The sequence below is a fragment of the Camelus bactrianus genome, chromosome 9 (assembly GCF_048773025.1).
Source record: "Camelus bactrianus isolate YW-2024 breed Bactrian camel chromosome 9, ASM4877302v1, whole genome shotgun sequence".
In the NCBI taxonomy this organism is placed as follows: domain Eukaryota; kingdom Metazoa; phylum Chordata; class Mammalia; order Artiodactyla; family Camelidae; genus Camelus; species Camelus bactrianus.
Genome location: NC_133547.1, coordinates 13222195 through 13242158, shown reverse-complemented (window position 1 = coordinate 13242158; position 19964 = coordinate 13222195). Strand labels below are relative to the sequence as shown.

General features: G+C 36.3%; 1 protein-coding gene and 1 long non-coding RNA gene across 2 annotated transcripts in view; one reads left to right on the top strand and one right to left on the bottom strand.

The window, feature by feature from the left end:
- Nucleotides 1-6364: 6364 nt before the first annotated feature.
- LOC141578728 (uncharacterized) overlaps nucleotides 6365-19964 on the bottom strand; it is a 42400-nt gene continuing 28800 nt past the window's right edge. Inside the window, exons 2-3 of the long non-coding RNA XR_012509392.1 lie at nucleotides 9132-10425; nucleotides 6365-7042 (exon numbers count right to left, since the gene is read on the bottom strand). This is a non-coding gene — a long non-coding RNA (uncharacterized LOC141578728). The remainder of the gene's footprint in view (nucleotides 7043-9131; nucleotides 10426-19964) is intronic.
- Nucleotides 9608-19964, top strand: part of LOC123619558 (uncharacterized) — a 30360-nt gene continuing 20003 nt past the window's right edge. Inside the window, 2 exon segments of the mRNA XM_074371139.1 lie at nucleotides 9608-9663; nucleotides 15783-15852. The gene's annotated coding sequence lies outside the window, so the exon portion shown is untranslated.

Here is a 19964-nt window from a genome sequence, read left to right as displayed (position 1 = left end):
GTACTAATTAAATAAATAGATGTGTCCAGATTCTGAATATTTATCCAGCAGTACATGTAGGCTATATGTGCTTTTAGGTGTGCATATTATACATCAAAGAGGTTATTTTTACAAAGTTAGGAGGACTTCTGCTTTTCTGCTCCAAAATGTAAAGGACTTGTAAGTCATCACTCCTGTCCTCACAGCAAGAAAAACGCTAAACAACTGAAAACAAGTCTTCTTATATCCCTCAGAGAATTGAGGTCACAGAGCAGACCCACGGTCTAAAAACTTGGAGAGACAGGCAAAGAGAGTTATAGGTTACATAAAGTAGAAGCTGCTAGAGCCCGGAACTGGCAGGAACTGGTGAAATGGAAACTGAGTAAGGACTAGCTTGAGAGTTAAGAACTTCTTAGGGCTTCCACACTTTCTTGAGTTTTACCTCGAAGAGCACTACCACTCTCTCAGAGTGAGATCAGAGAAAAGTCCCCTCATGCTTCTAGCAGGGAGAAGAGAAAGTAACCATTTTGATATATTTCCAGATATACCGTTGTCCACCTGCCCTCAAGGGGAGACTAACTTACCAGAGAGTAATCAATGTGAAGGAAGGAAAACACCCAACCCCCTCTAGCCCTCCTGTGTCACCTAAAGCTAGTGGTGAGAGGGGACCTGAGAAGAACTGGTGCAGGCCATAGGCCAGGGTCACAGGCAAACTGAAAGACTAACACCTAATCATACTAGGCTAAAATGCTTCCCCACCCCTACACTTCCACCACATCAACAAAGCTCCTGTAGAAAAAGAGGATTATAGCTGGGAAAAAAAAGTGTCATCTCGATTGATCAGAAAAAATATCTGACAAAATTCAACACCCTTTCATAGTAAAAACATTAAAAACAAAACAAAACAAAACAAAACAAAACAAAACCCTGAAAGTTGTATCTTGCATGTGTCTACAGCTGTTGGACGGAGATCTCCAGGTCAACCACATCAAGCTCAGTTGATGCACATGGGCCAGTTAGCAACTGAGGCCAGGGCTCAGACATTCCTTTTTTATTAATCATAACCTCAGGATGCATGGGACAGAAAAACCTTTTTCTCCACCTGGTCAAGTTTGAATTTCCTTCAAGACTATAGAGTTTTTGCAGTGAGTTACACATCTATACATTAGAGCATCTGCAAGTGTTTTGCTTCCAACTTTTGGCATTGGAGGGAAAAAATGGACACTTCTGGGGATCAGTCAGAGCCACAGGTGCTATCAAGAGGTTGTTCACAAGGTATGAAATAATACAATCTCTCTTCTTTCCCTCAAGGATTTAGATGAAGTTGTCCTTGTCAGCATTTCTAGACATTCCTGTATAAATTCATTATAGGAATAATTGTTTCCTATGGACTTCTTATATATTTTCTAACTGGTGAGATGAAAGTACTTAATAGGATTATGGATGGGTGAAGGGCTAGCCCTATCCGAAGAGTCTAATAGATGTAGATTTCCTACATAAAATAAAGAGAATCATGCTGTTCCAACTGGATTTCATGTTTTGTTTGAAAAGAGTTCCTTTCATTAAATACTGTTCTTGGGAAAAAGATGACACAATGTTAGTAGTACGTGGACTAAGAAAACTTCTGAAATAAGGAAATAGAAGCCTGGGAAATGAAAGGTTTCAAGCTATCAGTTGGCGTACTGTTGTGCTGATGAGGAACTTGGGGGCTAGAGAGACTACACGGTTACCCTGGGGTGAGAGAAACATCCAGTGATGTGCCAGCAATCAGGAAGAGCAAAGTGGACTGAATTACTGTAACGTAAAGAAAAAAAATAAGGAATAGAAGAAGTCTATCTACACATAGGAAGGAACCCAGACACCAAATACTGGGAAGTCAATAAGCTTATGTTCCTTCATTATTGTAAAAACAGGCATGCTTCTTTGAATATAATTCAAAACATGCCTTCACATTCAAATGTTATGAATGATATTAATAAACTTGATAATTTTTTCTTTCTTCTCCAAAAGATGAGTAATAAGTATTAGCTTTGCTCTGTACAATTTCTGTTCTGAGACCAGCAAAGAGCCTAAATGACCTTAAGCTCTGTCAAAATAATCATGAAAAGTATGCAGTCAAACTTACACTGAGAAAATCAGATTGTAATTTATGGACTCAGAAGTAATGAGCTGGTCATTTACATTTTAAAAAGTACCTTAAAAATCAATGAGTAGAAAAATGTTTCTTTTTTCTTCTATTGCATTTTAATTGTGAAATATACTTTTCTTCTATTGCATTTTTACAATGAAACAAATACAAAATATGGATAATAATGTAAATGAACTGTTATTACCACCTCCCAGGAGTCCCCTGCATGTCTATACTGATGCTAAACAACTCCTTTCCCCCAGTGGTACCAACATCCTTGTTATTACAGAAATATTTTATTTTATTTTATTACACTTTGCTTTATTGCACTTCACAGATATTGCATTTTTCACAAATTGAATATTTATGGCAACCCTGCACCTATTGGTGCCATTTTCCCAAAAGCCTTTGTTCACTTTGGGTCTCTGTTCACATTTTGTTAATTCTCTCAATATTTCAAACATTTTATTGTATTTGTTATGGTGATCTGTGATCTATGTTCTTTAACGTTACCACTGCAATTGTTTTGTGGTGCCATATACCATACCCACGTAAGACAGCAAACTTAACCAATAAACGCTGTGTGTGTTCTGACTGCTCCACCGACTGGCCGCTCCTCCATCTCTCTCCCTCTCCTTGAGACTCCCTATTCCCTAAGACACAATATTAAAATTAAGAGGCCAATTAATAACCCTATAATGGCCTTTTAAGCGTCCAAGTGAAAGGAAGAGTCTGACTTTAAATCAGAAGCTAGACGTGATTATGCTTGGTGAGGAAGCCATGCCAAAATCTGAAGTAGGCCGAAAGCTAGGCTTCCTGCACCAAAGTTAGCCAAGTTGTGAATGCAAAAGAAGAAAACCCCTTGAAGGAAATTAATAGTGCTGCTCCAGTGAACACATGAATGACAGTAAAGAGAGACAGACTTATTGGGGATGTGGAGAAAATTTTAGTGGTCTGGAGAGATGATCAAACCAGCCACAATATTCCCTTAAGCCAAAGCCCAATCCAGAATAAGGGCTTCTCTTCAATTCTATGAAGGCTGAGACAGGTAAAGCAGCTACATAAGAAAAGTTTGAAGCTAGCAGAGGTTGTTTCATGAGGTTTAAGAAAAGAAGGTGTCTCCGTAATGTCAACAGAAATAATCAATAAGTAATCTATAAAAGGAATAGAAAAGAGTTTTATTTAAGCCAAACTGAGACTATAGCCAGGGAGACACAGACTCAAGAAGCAACTGAATCATGTTCCACCAGACTACAAAATGGGGGAGACTTATAAAGGTAAAACCCCACAAATCACATAAATTGTTAAGAATTAGGATTAAAGTTGGCAAGAATAAGGGTGCTTGTTAAGCAAGGACTGTTTGGGGTCCAAAATAGTTCCATACTTTTCAGCAGTTTTGTATATTGTCAGAGCAAAGAACATCAAACGTGACAGGGGTACATCCTTCCGAGGTTTCAAAAAGACACATCAGCACATACACAGTGAGTCAGTACGGCCGTGGTGCTTGGGAAGGGAGGCTTATCACTGAGGGAGTGCTCGCAGGGATATCCCAGGAAGGGAGGCATTTATTTCTATTTTCAAAATGGACATCCTTTACTTCTGGACAATGTACTCTTTTCTACAGTGATTAAAGCAGAAATGTACAATGCATGTTTGACAGGCCACAAAAGGGCTGTTCTAGTTAGCATAAAATTCAAGTTAAATCATAGATAAAACGGAATGACTTCCCCATACTTCAATCTGTGGAAATTTCTTCCATCAATAATATAAAAGTGGTGAAGTAGCAAGTGCTAACGCAGAAGCTGCAACAAGTTATCCAGAAGACAGAGCTAAGATAATTAATGAAGGTGGCTACACTAAACCACAGATTTTCAATGTAGATGAAACAGCCTTATATTGGGAGAAGATGCCATCTAAGACTTTCATAGCTAGAAAGAAGTGAATGCCTGGCTAACAGCTTGTAACGACAGGCTGATTCTCTTGCTTGGGGCTAATGCAGCTGGTGACTTTAAGTTAAAGCCAAATGCTCACTTACCATTCCCCAAATTGTAGAGCCCTTAAGAATTATGCTAATTCCACTCTGCCTGTGGTCTGTAAAAGGAACAAAGCCTGGATGACAGCACATCTATTTATAACATGGTTTACTCAATATTTTAAGTGCATTGTTAAGATCTACTGCTCAGAAACAAAATCCCTTTCAAAATATTACTGCTCTTTGACAATACACCTGGTCACTCAAGAGCTCTAATGGAGATCTGCAATGAGATTAATGTTATTTTCATGACTGCTAACACAACATCCATTCTGCTGCCCAGGGATCAAGGAATAATTTTGATTTTCAAGTCTTATTATTTCAAAAATATAATTCATAAGGCTGTAGCTGCCACAGATAGTGATTCCTCTGATGGATCTGGGCAAAGTCAATTAAAAACCTCTGAAAAGGATTCACCATTCTAGATACCATTAAGGACATTTGTAATTCATGGAAAGAGGTCAAAATATCAACATTAACAGGCATCTGGAAGTTGATTCCAACCCTCACAGATGACTTTGAGGGATTCAAGACTTCACTGCAGTAGGTACCTGCTCAAAGGGTTGAAACAGCAAGAGAACTAGAATCAGAAGTGGATCCTAAAGGTGTGACTCAATTGCTGCATTAAGATAAAACTCTAATGGGCAAGAAGTTGTTTCTTACAGATGAGCAAAGAAAGTGGTTTCTTGAGATGAGATCTACTCCTGCTGAAGATGCAGTGAAGATTTTTGAAGTGACAACAAAGGATTTAGAATATCACATAAACTTAGTTGATAAGGCAGTGACAGTGGCAGAGTTTTGAAAGAAGTTTTACTGTAGTGTAGGTAAAATCCTATTAAGCAGCATTGTGTGCTACAGAGAAATTGTTCATGAAAGGAAGAGTCAAACGATGCAGCAAACTTCACTGTTATTTTCTTTTAAGAAATTGACACAGCCACCACCTTGATCAGTCAGTAGCCATCAACATCAAGGCAAGACTCTCCACTAGCAGAAAGATTATGACTCACTAAAGGCTTAGATGATAGCACTTTTTAGCAATACAGTATTTTTAAATTAAGGCATGTACTTTTTTTTAGACATAATGTTACTGCACATTTAATAAACCAGTCAACTTTTACAGACACTGGGAAACCAGAAAATTCTTGTGACACACTTTATTGTGATACTGACTTTACTGTGGAGGTCTGGAACTGAACCCACAATATCTCTGAGATATGCCTGTCCTGGGATCACTTCCTTGTCTTTATCCATTTATTACATCTTTTTACATACCTGAAGTATAGACTGACTTTGCCTGATTTTTTTCTGCTATATAATTAGAAACACAGTATGTATTCTGTTGCATCCATCTTGTTTCCCTCAATATTAAGCACTTAAGATTCATGTTCAGAGTTCTAAATTATCCCTCTCTATTAGTACATCATTTATGTCTTCTATTGTTGGTAGACATTTGAGTTGTTTCCATTTTTGGAAGTCACAAAAAAAATTCAACAATACTTCAATAAAAAAAATTCTGCTGTGACATTCTTGTGTGTGTATCCTTGTTATAATTAGTGTGCATTTATGTACAATACAAACCAAGGAGTAGAAACGTTAGAAGAAAGGGTATGCTTAATATCTTCAACTTTATTATATATTGCCATTTTCCCCATAAATTTAATAAATCATTGACAGTCCCACAATGTTCCTATAAATTCATATACTTATTGACAGTTAATATTGTCAGATATTTAATCTGAGTCTTCTGGTGTGTGTGGTGGTGATTGTAATGTTAGTTTCTCTTTAGTTCTGCCCCAAGCCAAGATGTATAAATGGAGCAGGGGTTCAAATATAACATTTGTTTCTGGATTCCTACATAAAAGTTTGTAAGGCATACACATCTTCCATTTTACTTATTATTTCAAGCACACAAGCCAATGGTGTGGTCAGGGCACAGTGCTACTCCTCAGGGACCACACAGAGTCCAACCCTCTTGCTCTCCTTTAAGATACGTTCTTTCCTCCAAATGATTAAGCAACCTCAAGTACTCCTGAGGGAGCACAAATCCTCACTATGCCTAATCATGGGCTGGGTCCTTCCAAATTATTTGCTGTCTTTCCCGTATCTTGTATTTGAATGCTGAGAGAGTTCAAGTTTTGTTTCCTTCTTTCTATTTAACCTAAAATATCATGGATATCTTCTGGCTTAATTTTAAATGCAAGAGTTACCTGAAAAATGGACCAAGCTGAAGGGAAACCTCACTGGTAATTTATTATATTATCATCATATACATGTACAGAAATAATCAATAAAGAACCTATAATGAGGACTACAGCTGGGGAGACAAAGATTCAAAAAGCACTTGAATTGTGTACCACCAGGCTACAATGGGGGAAGCTTATAAAGGCAAAAACTGCAAAATTACATAAACTGCTTGTCAAGAATTAGGATTGGAGCTGGCAGGGAGTAGGAGTGCTTGTTAAGGAAAGACTGATTGGTGTCCAAAATTGTTGCATAGTTACAGGGGAGACCTTGAGACCATAGGGTTGCAGTTGGCAGCTTTTAGCAGATATTATCTTGAGAACAGCTGACGGTGTCTCTGAGTCTGACAGCGTTCAGGAAATTCAAGTTCTCAGTGACACAGGGATGTGTCTGAAACTACATTCACAATGGTCATCTGGCTCCATTTTGGATGCCTGAACCACAGTCACTCCCCTTTGATTTTTAAATGCATTCTTTTCTTTAATGGTTGAAGTAGATGTATAATACATGTTTAATATGCCAACGAACAGGCTGTTCTAGTTAGCATAAAGTTTAAGTTAGATCCTGCATAAGCCAGAATGTCCTTCCCATACCTCAATATGTGACAATTTCTTCCATCACATGAAATTCACCAATGGCGGTAATGAAGAGATTGGGGTGACCTGTGAACAAGTGTAAAGTGAATATACTTGATGTCTTAACTGAGGAAAATGAAGCTACAGTAATTATGAAAAATAAAGAAAGTATTAAAATGCATCTGCAGATTCAGGGTCATTAAGTAGAGAAAAAAGGAAATTGATTAACATTTCAGAGGCTACTCATTACAAACAGTATGATGAATCTCTAAAAGAGCAAGTGACTGTAACACCGATATATATGTTGATAATTTACATTTGTAGTGTTCTAAATAGGAAATCAATACTCATTGTTTTTTTCCACTTAGATTATTATCTTATTCAGAAAAATTTGAATTATTTGTGTGCTAATTATATATATTAAATACAGGCCTGTTAAATTTTTGTCTAGTACTTATGTATATTAATTGCCATTCCGGTGATTAGGATGTTTACAGATGATTATCCAGTCAAATCTTAATACTATAATAACTCTACTCTCTCTGGTTATCCTTGGAAAATTTGTCCCTAAATCAATATTACAAAACATATGCATGATTTTCACCAGCTCATTTTTACATTTAATAATGTCCAGCTGGACAGCTGCATGTAGGTTAATGAAGTTAGAATATTCTCTCATACCATACACAAAAATAAACTCAAAATGGCTTAAAGACTTAAACATAAGACAAGACACAATAAATCTCCTAGAAGAAAACATATGCAAAATATTATTTCACATACATCTCAGCAATGTTCTCCTAGAGCAGTCTATGCAAGCAATAGAAATAAAAGCAAAAATAAACAATAGGATCTAATTAAACTTAGAAGCTTTTGCACAGCAAAGGAAACCATAAGCAAAACAAAACAACAACCTACCAGGATGGGAGAAAATATTTGTAAAAGATGAGACTGACAAGGATTTGATTTCCAGAATATATAAACAGCTCATACAACTCAATAAGAAAAGAACAAACAACCCAATCCAAAAATGGGCAGAGCTAAACAAGCAATTCTCCAGTGAAGACATACGAATGGCCTATTGGCACATGAAAAAATGCTGAGTATCACTAATCATCAGAGAAATGCAAATCAAAACTACAATGAGGTATTACTTCACACCAGTTAGAATGGCCATCATTCAAAAGTCCACAATCGATAAATGCTGGAGAGGGTGTGGAGAAAAGGGAAGCCTCCTACACTGTTGGTGCGAATGTAGTTTGGTGCAGCCATTGTGGAAAACAGTATGGAGATTCCTCAAAAGATTAAAAACAGACTTACCATATGATCCAACAATCCCACTCCTGAGCATATATCCACAGGGAGCCTTAATTCAAAGAGACACCTACACCCGTGTTCATTGCAGCACTATTTACAATAGACAAAACATGGAAACAACCTAAATGTCTACCCACAGATGACTGGATAAAGAAGTTGTGGTATATTTATACAATGGAATACTACTCTGCCATAAAAATGATAAAATGCCATTTCCAGCAACACGGATAGCTCTGGAGAATGTCATTCTAAGTGAAGTAAACCAGAAACACAAAGAAAAATATATCACTCATATGTGGAATCTTAAAAAAAAAAAAAGACAAATTAACATATATAAAATGGAAACAGACTCACAGACATAGAAAACAAACTTATGGTTACCAGCGGGTAGGGAGGGTGGGAAGGGATAAACTGGGAGTTCAAGATTTGCAGATACTGACTGGTATATATAAAATAGATAAACAAGTTTATACTGTATAGCACAGGGAACTATATTCAGTATCTTGTAGTAGCTTATAGTGAAAAAGAATATGAAAATGAATATATGTATGTTCATGTATGACTGAAGCATTGTGCTGTACACCAGAAATTGACACAACATAGTAAACTGACTATGCCTCAATTAAAAAAAAAAAAAAAGAACAGACTCATTGTAAATATTCAGATATTTTTGTACTTATTTGGATGAGGCTAAACTGGATTAAAGTAAACTCCTCTTCTGTGGAGTAACTGAAACATTTAAAAACAACAACAAAAAATACCTTTTTTTAAATGAAAAAAAAATTCAGTCCGTATTGAATACGTCTTCACGTGAAGTATTAAGTTGATTTTACTTCACTCCTACAGTTACTAAACGTACCTTAACAGGATTTATTGACGAAATCAGTCCATTCCCGGCAGTAAAACTTACTTTTCACGTACATTATCAACAGGCAGCAGCTACCTTTGAGGACACTACCCTGGAACCCCTGCCCTCAGGAGCTCACATCCAGCCTCGGGGCTTGTACTTGGGCACTTCACAGTATGACGCACTCACAGGCCTGAGGCTTCGGGCAGCCCCGACTTTCGGATTGCCCTTCTCAGAAGTCTTGGCACAGTGGCCTCCTCTAGACCACCAGGATGTGCGCAAGATATCCTCTTCGCAGTTTCCCTGCCAGCGATATACGTCCTTGCCTTGTGACTCCTGGTAACGAGTTAAACTCTCCATCGAGCCCAGGATTATCCCCAGGCGTTTCTCCTTCTAGCAGGGCTTCTGAGTTTCCGGCTACTTTTCCCACAAGCCACCGCGGCCGCGGGCATTCAAGCTCGAACTACATTTCCCAGAGGGCAGCGGTCACACAGGATCCTTGTGTTCCTTTCCGTTTTAGAGCGCGGCTCTCGCGCTTTGCAAGGTGAGTTGAACTCATCTCAGGATGTACCAGGCACAGGGAGACCGCAGACTGGAATCTGGGCAACGGAATTAATCGGAATCCGGCCTGAACCAATAGGGGTGGTGGAGGAAGTGCTTACAGCATGGAAGCTTTTGATATAATCAGCCACTTGTTACCGGAATCTCAGGCTTGTGGGTTCCTAAGCCGCAGAGGAGGGTTCTCTGTGCACGGACAGATGGGGAGTGGGTGGGAGTGTGCTTGTGTGACACTTTGAGAGCCGGCGAGCTGGGATGTGCCTTCGTGCGGGTAGTTGCTGTTGTGAGGCTGTGACAGATGTGTGGCTGTGCTGGTGTGACGAGGATTTTGTTGCAGATCCTTAACCTGTGCTGCAATTGCTCTGGCTCTGTAGTGTCACCGTGGTGTCAGGGAAACTCTAGGTCCTCTCATGCTTCCTTCGTCTTCTTTCCTCACAGTTACTTGCGGTTACCACATAGAAATAGTTGGAAGACAAAGAGTCGGAGGTTGGGAACGCCTGAAAAGTTCTTGGGAGCTCTAAGGGGCAGCTACAGGTTTTAAAACCTGGTCTTTCCCAAAGCTCTGACCCCAGGAACTTAACCGTAAACTCAGAGTCCAGGTTCCACCCTATTTTCCGTCTGTTTTGTGTGTGAGCAGGACTTGTGTGGACTTGGAGAGCGTTGTATAACAAAGTCATTATGTGCGCCAGGAAAAGTCTGGCGTCCTGTGACTCCCTACTTGGTGCTGTCATTCCCCAAAAGGAGGACCCTGATGAGGAGGAAAGAATTATTTTACAACCAAAAATCAATATTTGTGCTAGTTTTTTTTCTTTCATAACATTATTGGTTTAAGGGCATATTTTCCTTCCTCTGCAGTGTCCTAACCGTAATTTGTTTTCTTTCCAGTAGGTGTTGAGTGCCATTGAGGTGAATCATGGATTCTTATATTCATTGGGTATATCATTCAAATCCTATGTATTCTCTTATTGTAAACAGAACCCCAAAAGATTTAGGTCCTTTGGTCTAGAATCAAGGACAACAATTTTCCATGTGAAAAGTTAGTGTTCAAGATTATGGAAATGTTTAAGTGATTAATCCATATGGCTGAATATTATGCAGCTAATAAGGTTATACAGAGTTAGACCTAAGAAAGAAAATGTACACTATGTCCTGTTAAGCAATATTAATCAACAGTAATATATCCAGGAAAAAATTGAATTATATATTAATCCAACCTAGGGTCATATTTTGAGAATTTTATAAATTTATAAATTTTGTGTACAAAATATTTTGTTTATTGAAGAAAGGCAGTGGTACTGCTACATTTATTGAGCATTTATTGTGTTCCAAACACTTTTCTACCTTTCATACATTCTCTCATTCAGTGTAAATGCCACTTACCTGTACTGTGTTCCCAGTAGAATCTTGGCAATGAAAGTGTTTATATTGGGGAGATATAACTAAAGGATATTTAAAATATTTATATTGAGGAAATATAATTAAAGGATACACTGTACATGTAATTTCTTTCACTTTTGTTTCCTCATGTCATGCATAAATTTCATAAATACAGAACGAGCACCTTGTTCTATATTTTTTTCTTTATGGTATTTTTGAATTACATTTGTCATATATTGAAATGCCCTTTGAAATGTTTTGGAATATATTATATCCTGGTGATGGGATTAATGAAGGCTTGTTGCAAAAATGCAACATCCTAAGGAATTTATAATAAAGAAATATAAAGTATTCTTACTCCCACCACCCAGAGATACAGTATTAATTTTTTTTTATTTTTTCCCATCAAGTACATATGCATTGTTTTGTTGTTGAATCATAAGATCACATTAAGTGAATATTAAGAGTCAAACCATAAAAAAACAAGAATCAATTTTAAGTTTGTAAAAGGAATCCATGAGTTTCATTATATATTTGTGAATGTAAGGGGAAGAAGGAAGCAACAATTTGTTTGAAAAACCTTTCAGATATTTACACCTTTTAGATAATAGAAATATTATTAATATTAGTTACCAGGGCAGCAAGTATCAAATAAGACAATCATTCAGAATTAGAGTTTTAAAAAGAGATCTAGAGTTAGTTGTATAAAACTCTGCAATAACAACTGATTTTTAGATGTCTTCCAAATAACATTTCCAATTACAGATTGTAATAAAAGAAAAGAACTAATAATTTTATTCAGATTTCTTTCTTTTACAGATAAAGTGTATTAAGCTTCTTATTAATGTTTCCACTTTATGAGCTACTTGATCAGATCAAGTTCTTTGAAAAAGTTGTAATTCAAAAAACTGCCTCTTTTGCTGCTTGGGTTGGGGGAAAGCGAAAAGTCCTCCTCTTCTTTCTTAGAAACTTTTTTTTTCCCTTAGAAACTCTTATTAATAAGAAATGCATTCTCAAACCAAGTCTTCTTTCTTTCTTTCTTTTTTTTTTTGGTGAGTGTTACAAGAGCAGTGCTGAGAAGCACAATTTTACTCTAAAAAGAAGATACTGGAATTGTTTCTTTTATAATAATTAGGACACATGAAATCTTTAATAAAAACAGCTAACATATAGTATTGGACACTAAGTTTTTATATAGATTATCTTTCTCCAAGATAGTTATATTTAGCAGGTCTTCATATTCTTGATTTTACTGGAAAAACAAAGACACTAAGATGTCATGAACTCTGAGCAGTTTTGCAATTCTAATATCTGCCAACAGACTGTATGTTTTAAATTTCAACAGGATACCACTCCTAAATTATTATTTTAAGCCTGGACCAATATCATGATTAATAATGGTGCACATGCCCCACCATACAGCAGAATCAAATTAATTAACCTGTTACGTACAGTTAGATTTTTATGTTCATAATTTGCGGTTATCAAAAATTATGTGAACATCCTTATACATGCATTTTTTGGTATTTCTATAGATATTTAATTAATATAAATTCCTAGGATTTGAAATTGGGATAAAACAATCAGGTTTTTACTACGTACTTACGAAATGCCAGCCCATATAATCTTAGTATTTATGTCACAAATGACATAGCTGATACTTTTATGTTCCTTCTAGTAAGTTAGGTAAACCCTGAATAGGAATAAATGCATCAAAGGCCATTAAGGAAATTTAGGGAATGTGAGCTGGGGTTTTATACAGCAGTGACATCATTCTGACTGTAGCCACTCCTGTTGGGTTATGACTAAATTATGCTGACATATGAAAGCACTGAGGAAGGAATTTCTGCTGTAAATTTTCAACTATACAATACTTACTGTAGTCACCATACTTTTTTTTAACCTTTTTTAAATTGATACAGTTCACTACCATAAAATTTACCTTTTGAAAAGTATATAATTCAGTAGTTTTTAATTTAGTCACAAGGTTGTGTGATCAGCACCACTATCTATTTCCAAAACATTTTAATCGCCCTAAAGAAAAACCCCATACTCATTAGCTGCCACTTCCTATTCTCTCCTCCCATACTCTGACAACCAGTGATGGACCTTCTATTTCTATGGATTTGCTTATTCTTGAAATTCCATGCAGTGTTCCCTTTCACGTCTTGCTTCTTTCACTTAGCATGATGTTTTTAAGTTCCTCCATGTTGTAGATGTGTAAGTACTTCATTCTTTTTTAAAAAGTATACATAATATAAAACAACATTTTAAACTGTACTGTGGCGTTAAGTATATTCATGGCATCCATCACTACCATCCATCTCCAGAATGTCTTCATCTTCCTATACTGAGACTATACCCATTAAACATTAACTTCCCATTCCTGTCTCCCACCCCAGTCTCTGGCATCTACTTTCTGTCTTTATCAATTTGACTACTCTAAGAATCTCGTATAAGAGGAATTACACAATATGGGTCCTTTCATGAACAGCTTATTACACTTAGCATAAATGTCTTCAAGGTTTATCCATGTGTAGCCTGCAAAGTAACCTACATACACTACATTGTCTGTATCCATCAGCCGATGGACAGTTTGGTTGCTCCCACTTTTGGCTGTTACAAATATGGACATTTGTGTACAACTTTTTGTGTGAAATGTGTTTTTTTCTGTTCTATTGGGTATTTACCTAAGGGCAGAATTGCTGGGTCACAAGGTAACTCCTACATTACATCTTTTACTCTGATGACGTTAGATGCTAAGTGACACTAAAAGGATAAGATAATTCAGCAGCTTTCTGGGGAATGTGAATAACAGGGTGGGAAATAGTTCTGTAAAGAAAACTTGCAAAGGATGTAGCAGTGAAACCAGATCAATATGTGTTAGACTATATTCACAGGCTTCACCCATCTTTCTAGACAGTAAGCCAACAATGAGCATTCACAGGCAGAGGAAGCTCTCTTACTGCTAACTGGAGGAAACAAAAATCATTTAGTAAAATAGTCCAAATTTAGTGTGTTTCTCCAAGACCAAATAAACACTTTAAAAGAATGAATTTTCCACATTTTGGAATACAGCTTCTACTTAACAAATAACAAATAATGTATATTTGTACATATATTTTAAGACATAGCCACTGACTCAAAAATTTTATATTTGAAGAAAAACTCATCAAGATCAAAAGAAAAATACATGGTATACATACACCCAGTGAAATATTCACCCATAAAAAAGCAGGAAATCTTTGCTGTTTGTGACAACACAGATGGAACTTGAGGGCATTATGGTAAGTGAAATAAGTCAGAGAAAGACACCCTTATGTGAAATCTTAAAAAATAAACAACTGAACTCACAGATGCAGAGAAGATTGGTGGTTTCCAGAGACAAGGGGTGGGGGCGGTGGTGAAACAGATGAAGGTACTTAAAGGTACAAATTTCCAATTATAAGTGATGTGGATGTAATGTACAGTATGGTAACTATAGTAAATATTGTATAGTTGAAAGTTACTGAGAAAGCTCTTAAAAGTTCTCATCACAAGAAAAAAATTATGTATGTGATGAATGTCAACTAGACACATGGTGATTATTTCACAATTTATTCAAATATGGAATCACTGTTGTACATTTGAAATATGTCAATTATATATCTCAATTTTTTTAACTTGTAAGTTTCAGGTCTAAGTCTAATGCAACAATATCTCAAACTTAAACTAGATATTGAAGCATGACCTTCTTGAGGTTGTTTCCAGTATGTTTTTTCAGCTGTGTTTTCTATTTGATCCCTAAGGTGAAGTTTTGAGATTTAATTACTGTCAGATAACATAACAATATCCTGGGATAAATTAATGAATGAATTAAAAAATATGCACAAGCTTTGGACAAGACTAGCTCTTTGAGCATCACCTTTCTTTTTTCATCAGTACTATGAAATGCTTATGTCAAAGGAAATCTTTTTTTCAAATGTCTGTCATTGAAACAGAAATCTTTCTCCCCTATGTAGGCAATTGTTGCTACTTTCCAAGAAAAAAAAATCAAAAGAAAAAGATAAGCACTGTTAATATATGAGTTTATAACTTTTCCAAAGTTTTTCTTTTCTACTTAAGTAAGATGATCTGTCAGTCTTTCAATACTGAGATATGCAAACATTTCACAGATAGTATCATGGTGTAAATATGGTCTCTTAAATCTGATTTATCTACTGACAGTATTTCTGGAGTATTTTTCCATGACTTAATTATTTTCCCTGACTTCACATTTATTACTTGGATATTTTGTGGTGTATTTAAGCAGTCAGTTTTTCCTGGAATTGGAATGTTGAACTCTGCCTAATTGTCCTTTCTGACCTGTATACCCTTTCTAACCTGTTCAACCTCACCTGATCAAGGCTGTGAAGTAAGGTGTGGGGTTTTTTGGTGTGTCTCCTTTTCAATCCTGGAAGGTGTGAATGAAGGGAGGAGGACCTGTTTAGGGCAGGACTGAACAGCCTAATCTCATGTGCAGAGCAGCTTCCCCAAAGTGGAGGACTGGCCAGAAAACTGAAGTGTCTGAATTTTCTGAGAATTGGCGGAAAGAGTTTGAGTTTGTCTAAAACCCTAATCTTTTCACATTGTGTGTGTTTGTGTGGTAGGAGGTATCATGTAACATGGAATGAAGGAGCAAAACATTTAGTTTGTTACGTGGTAGCACTAAAGCATGCCTGCTCTTATGGTCTCCTTTTCCTTTCCCAGCTCTGTATTCTCTGATGTGCAGATCTGAGGAGGACTGATCAGTCTTTGCAGATGTCAATCCATGGCATATGTAAGTTGGTGTTTCCTTCTCACTGAAACAATGTGATGTAACTGTTTTCATTAATTGTTCTGAAGTTTTCCACCCAAAAGAACCCAGTCAATTATCTCCTTCCGAGTTCCTCCTATACCAGTAAACAAGGGTTTCAAATGTCCTTACATGGCTCAGTCTCCTTTAACCAGTATTTATATACTCACTGTCCAGACTATTCATTATCTCTTATGTGCCCAACTTATATCAAGAGCAGTGATGGAGGAATGAAGAAATCAAGTCCTATAAAGAAATCATTAGCTTCCCATGTCAGGACGAATTAGATGCATTAGATGTGAGGATCCCATTTGGCCAAATGTGGAAGGACTCTGATGTTCTCACAGACATGAGTTTTCTAGGTACATGTGATAAAGCCTGATATTGAATGCTCTCTTAGTGCAGGTTGAGATGTAATGTTTTATGAGGCATTTAGAACTGAATAGCAATATGATTCAGAACTTGCAAATATATGGATCATGGTTCTTGGTAAGGAATTTCTGTTTACATCCATCACCACACATAGTTACAAATGGATTCATTCTGAAATGTGTATCATCCATGAAACCATTGCTATAGTCAAGATAATAAACAAACCTACCACCCTCAAAGCCTTTGTAAACCTTCCCAACCCTCCCTGCCTCCTCCTACTCTGTCTCCAGGCAATGACTGATCAACTTTGTGTTCAAAGAAATTAGTCTGCACTTTCTAGAACTGTATGCATATAAATGTAATCAAACAGTTCATACTCTAATTTCTTCCACTCAGCATAACTGAAATTCATCCATGTTGCTGCATATCAGTTCAATCCAATATATAGTTGAGTAGTATTCCATTATATGGATATATCATAATTTACTTATCCTCTGCTGTCAACAGCCACTTGGGTTGTCCCAGTTCTGGGCTACTATGAATAAAGTGCTGTGAACATTCCTGTGAAAGTCTCTGGGTAAACAGCTAGGTGTCGCTACGTAGAATGGTTGTCTGCTTGTATGTTTGACTTTGAATGAACTGCCAGGCTGTCTTCCAGTTTTTAAAACTATTTTACTTTCCCACTAGTAATGTAATGACAGTTTCAATGATTCCACATCGCTGCCACCCTTATTTTCAGTCTTTTGAATTTTAGCCATTCCCTCTAAATCCTTTTTTAGCCAAATGTCACAAATTTTGATGTGTTCTATATTCGTTATTCAGGTAAATACATTTGAAGTTCCACTTGAAATTTATTCCTTGTCTCATGTAAATATGTATTGCTTAATTTCCAAACATTTTCCAAATATTTGTTATTAGGTTTTTAATAATTCAGTTGTGGTCTGAGAATCTATTTTGTGTGATTGGGTATTTCTAATGTATTGAGAATACAGTTTTATTTCCCAACATATGGTCTATCCTGGTGAGTATTCCACATGCACCTAAAAGAATAGGTATTCTGCTCTGTTGGGTGGAGTTTTCTATAATTGTCAATTAGGTCTCCTTGGTAGGGCTGTATTCTCTGTCTTTACTGATTTGCTATCCATTTACTGAGATGTGTTGAAGTCTCCCGAGTATAATTTTTTTTCTTTTTCTTTTCAGTTGTTAGTTTTGTTTCCTATGTTTTAAAGTTGTTATTATGTACAGTCACACTTGTTATGTGGGCTTAAGGAGCTGGCTACTTTATCATTATGAAACAACCTTCTAATCCTGGTAATATCCCTTGTTTTGAAGTCTGTTTTGATATTATCAGAGCCACTACAGCTTTCTTTGGATTAGTGTTTCCATAATATTCTCTTGTCTATCCTTTTACTTTTGATCTATCATGTGTGTATATATATATACATGTATATATATACATACACACACACACACACATATATATGAGTTTCTTATAGTGTGTAGTATTGTCTTCCTCTTTTTTTTTTAAAGACTGCTTGACAATCCTTTTAAATTGTAATCATTAAATAATTTATACTTGATGTAATTATATCAGTGGTTCTAAAACTCTAACATGTATGATTCACTTGGAAAGCTTGTTAAACCATACTCTCCTGGGCCCCATCCCCAACATTTTTGGGTGGGGCCCATGAAGCCATAATTCTACCAAGCTCACAGGTCTTTATAATGCTGGTCTAATAACCACTTGTCTGTGTATTTACATTTGAATGGATCATTGGTGCATTGTTTTCCATCTGCCTCTATTGCTTGTTTCCTTTTCCCACTTTCTTGCCTTGTCTTAAAATATTTTTTTTTGCATTTCCACTTTGACTTTTAAATGATTATTCTAGGATTTCCAGTATGTATGTTGTTTATCACAGTCTATCTTCAAATAATGTTGAATAACCTAATATATAAGAATATCAAACAGCATATTTACCATTCCCCCTCTTATCCTTTGTGTTGTTTTTGATCATATATTGCACTTCTGCTTATATTATAGATCTTACAATGCACTGTTATTATTTCTGCTTTACACATTTAATCCTCTTTTAAAGAAATTTTAAAAATTCACTCTTTCATCACTTCCCATCCAAAATTCTTATACCTGGCAGACATAACCTAAGGGGAGCTCCCAGAACTGCTTTTTTTCTATTATTTTATACCAAGAGGAAATACAGTTTCATTGGAATTCATCCATGCCCATTCATTTACATACTGTCAATGGCTACCTTCCACTATAAAAGCAGAACTTAATAGAGCAAAAATATTTATCACGTGGCTCTTTATTAAAAAGTTTGCTGATCCTCAGTTTATCGTACTAGAAGAATTATCAGTAGGAGAAAACTTGGTCTGCAAAATGGAAAACTAGAAGGAAGAAAGAATGAAGTGAAATATGAAATTAAAAGGTAGAAATATGCTTAATATAAAAATAACAAAATTTATGAATCACTCAACAGCTGAAAGACGCTGGATGTTTTTACAGTTTTGAAATTATATTGCCTAGAGACACAAACATAAAGAAATGTTTTTTAAAAATTAGAAAATATATACTGAGAAACATGAATGAAAAAGAAAGATGGAAGAAAATCAATATGGAACATAACTGAATTTTTTCTTTTTGTTTGTTTGTTGTTTGTTTATTTTGGGGGGAGTAATTAGGTTTACTTATTTGATGGAGGTTATGGGGAATGAACCCAAGACCTCATGAATGCTAGGCATGCACTTTACCACTCTCCCTCTTCTTTTTCCTTCTAAAGAGACTGTTTCTTAGAGCTGTTTGAAGTTCAAAATTGAGAAAAAAATACAGTTCCCATATACTCTCTGCTTTGGCACCGACACAGCCTCCTGTGGTATCAACATTCCACACCAAAGTGGTGCATCTGTCACAACTGATGAACCTACACTGACATATTATTATCACCCAAAGTCCACAGTTTACATGACGGTTCACTGTTGGCATTCTGTGGGCTGGATAAATATATATGTACCCACCATTATGGTGTCATACAAAGTCATTTCACTGCCCTAAAACTCTTCTATGCTTCTCCTATTCATCCTTTTCTCTCCAATCCGCTGGTAACCACTGATCTTTTGATCATCTCCCTAGTTCTGCCTTTTCCAGAATGAGAAATACTTGGAATCATATAGTACATAGCCTTTTCAGGTTGACTTCTTTCATTTAGTAAATGCAGTTAAGGTTCCTCCATGTCTTTTCATGGTTTGATAGCTCATTTTTTCTAGCGCTGAATAATATTCCATTGTCTGGGTGTACCACAGTTTATCCATTCAACTACTGTAGGACATCTTGGTTGTTACTAGGTTTTGGCAATTATGAAAAAGCTGCTATAAACATTTGTGTGGAAATTCTGCATAGTAACGTAGGCTTGTATAACATAACAAAATGGATAAATTTCCATACCTTTTGGTCTACTGATGTCCTGTGCCCTGTCTCCCAATGCTTGTTTGTCCCTTATTAATGATCTTATCATACTGTACATCCTGTTTTTTAATCTTATTTTTCTATTGAGAGTGTATCTGGAATATTATCCATGTCTTTAAATGTGTTTTCGTACTTAGCACTTAGAGGCTGCTTTGTATTCTGTTGCAGGTATATTCGGTATTTAACTAATCAGCTTAGTTGGACTCAAAACACAGAACCAGGGCTAAGCACTTCCTTCTATGTT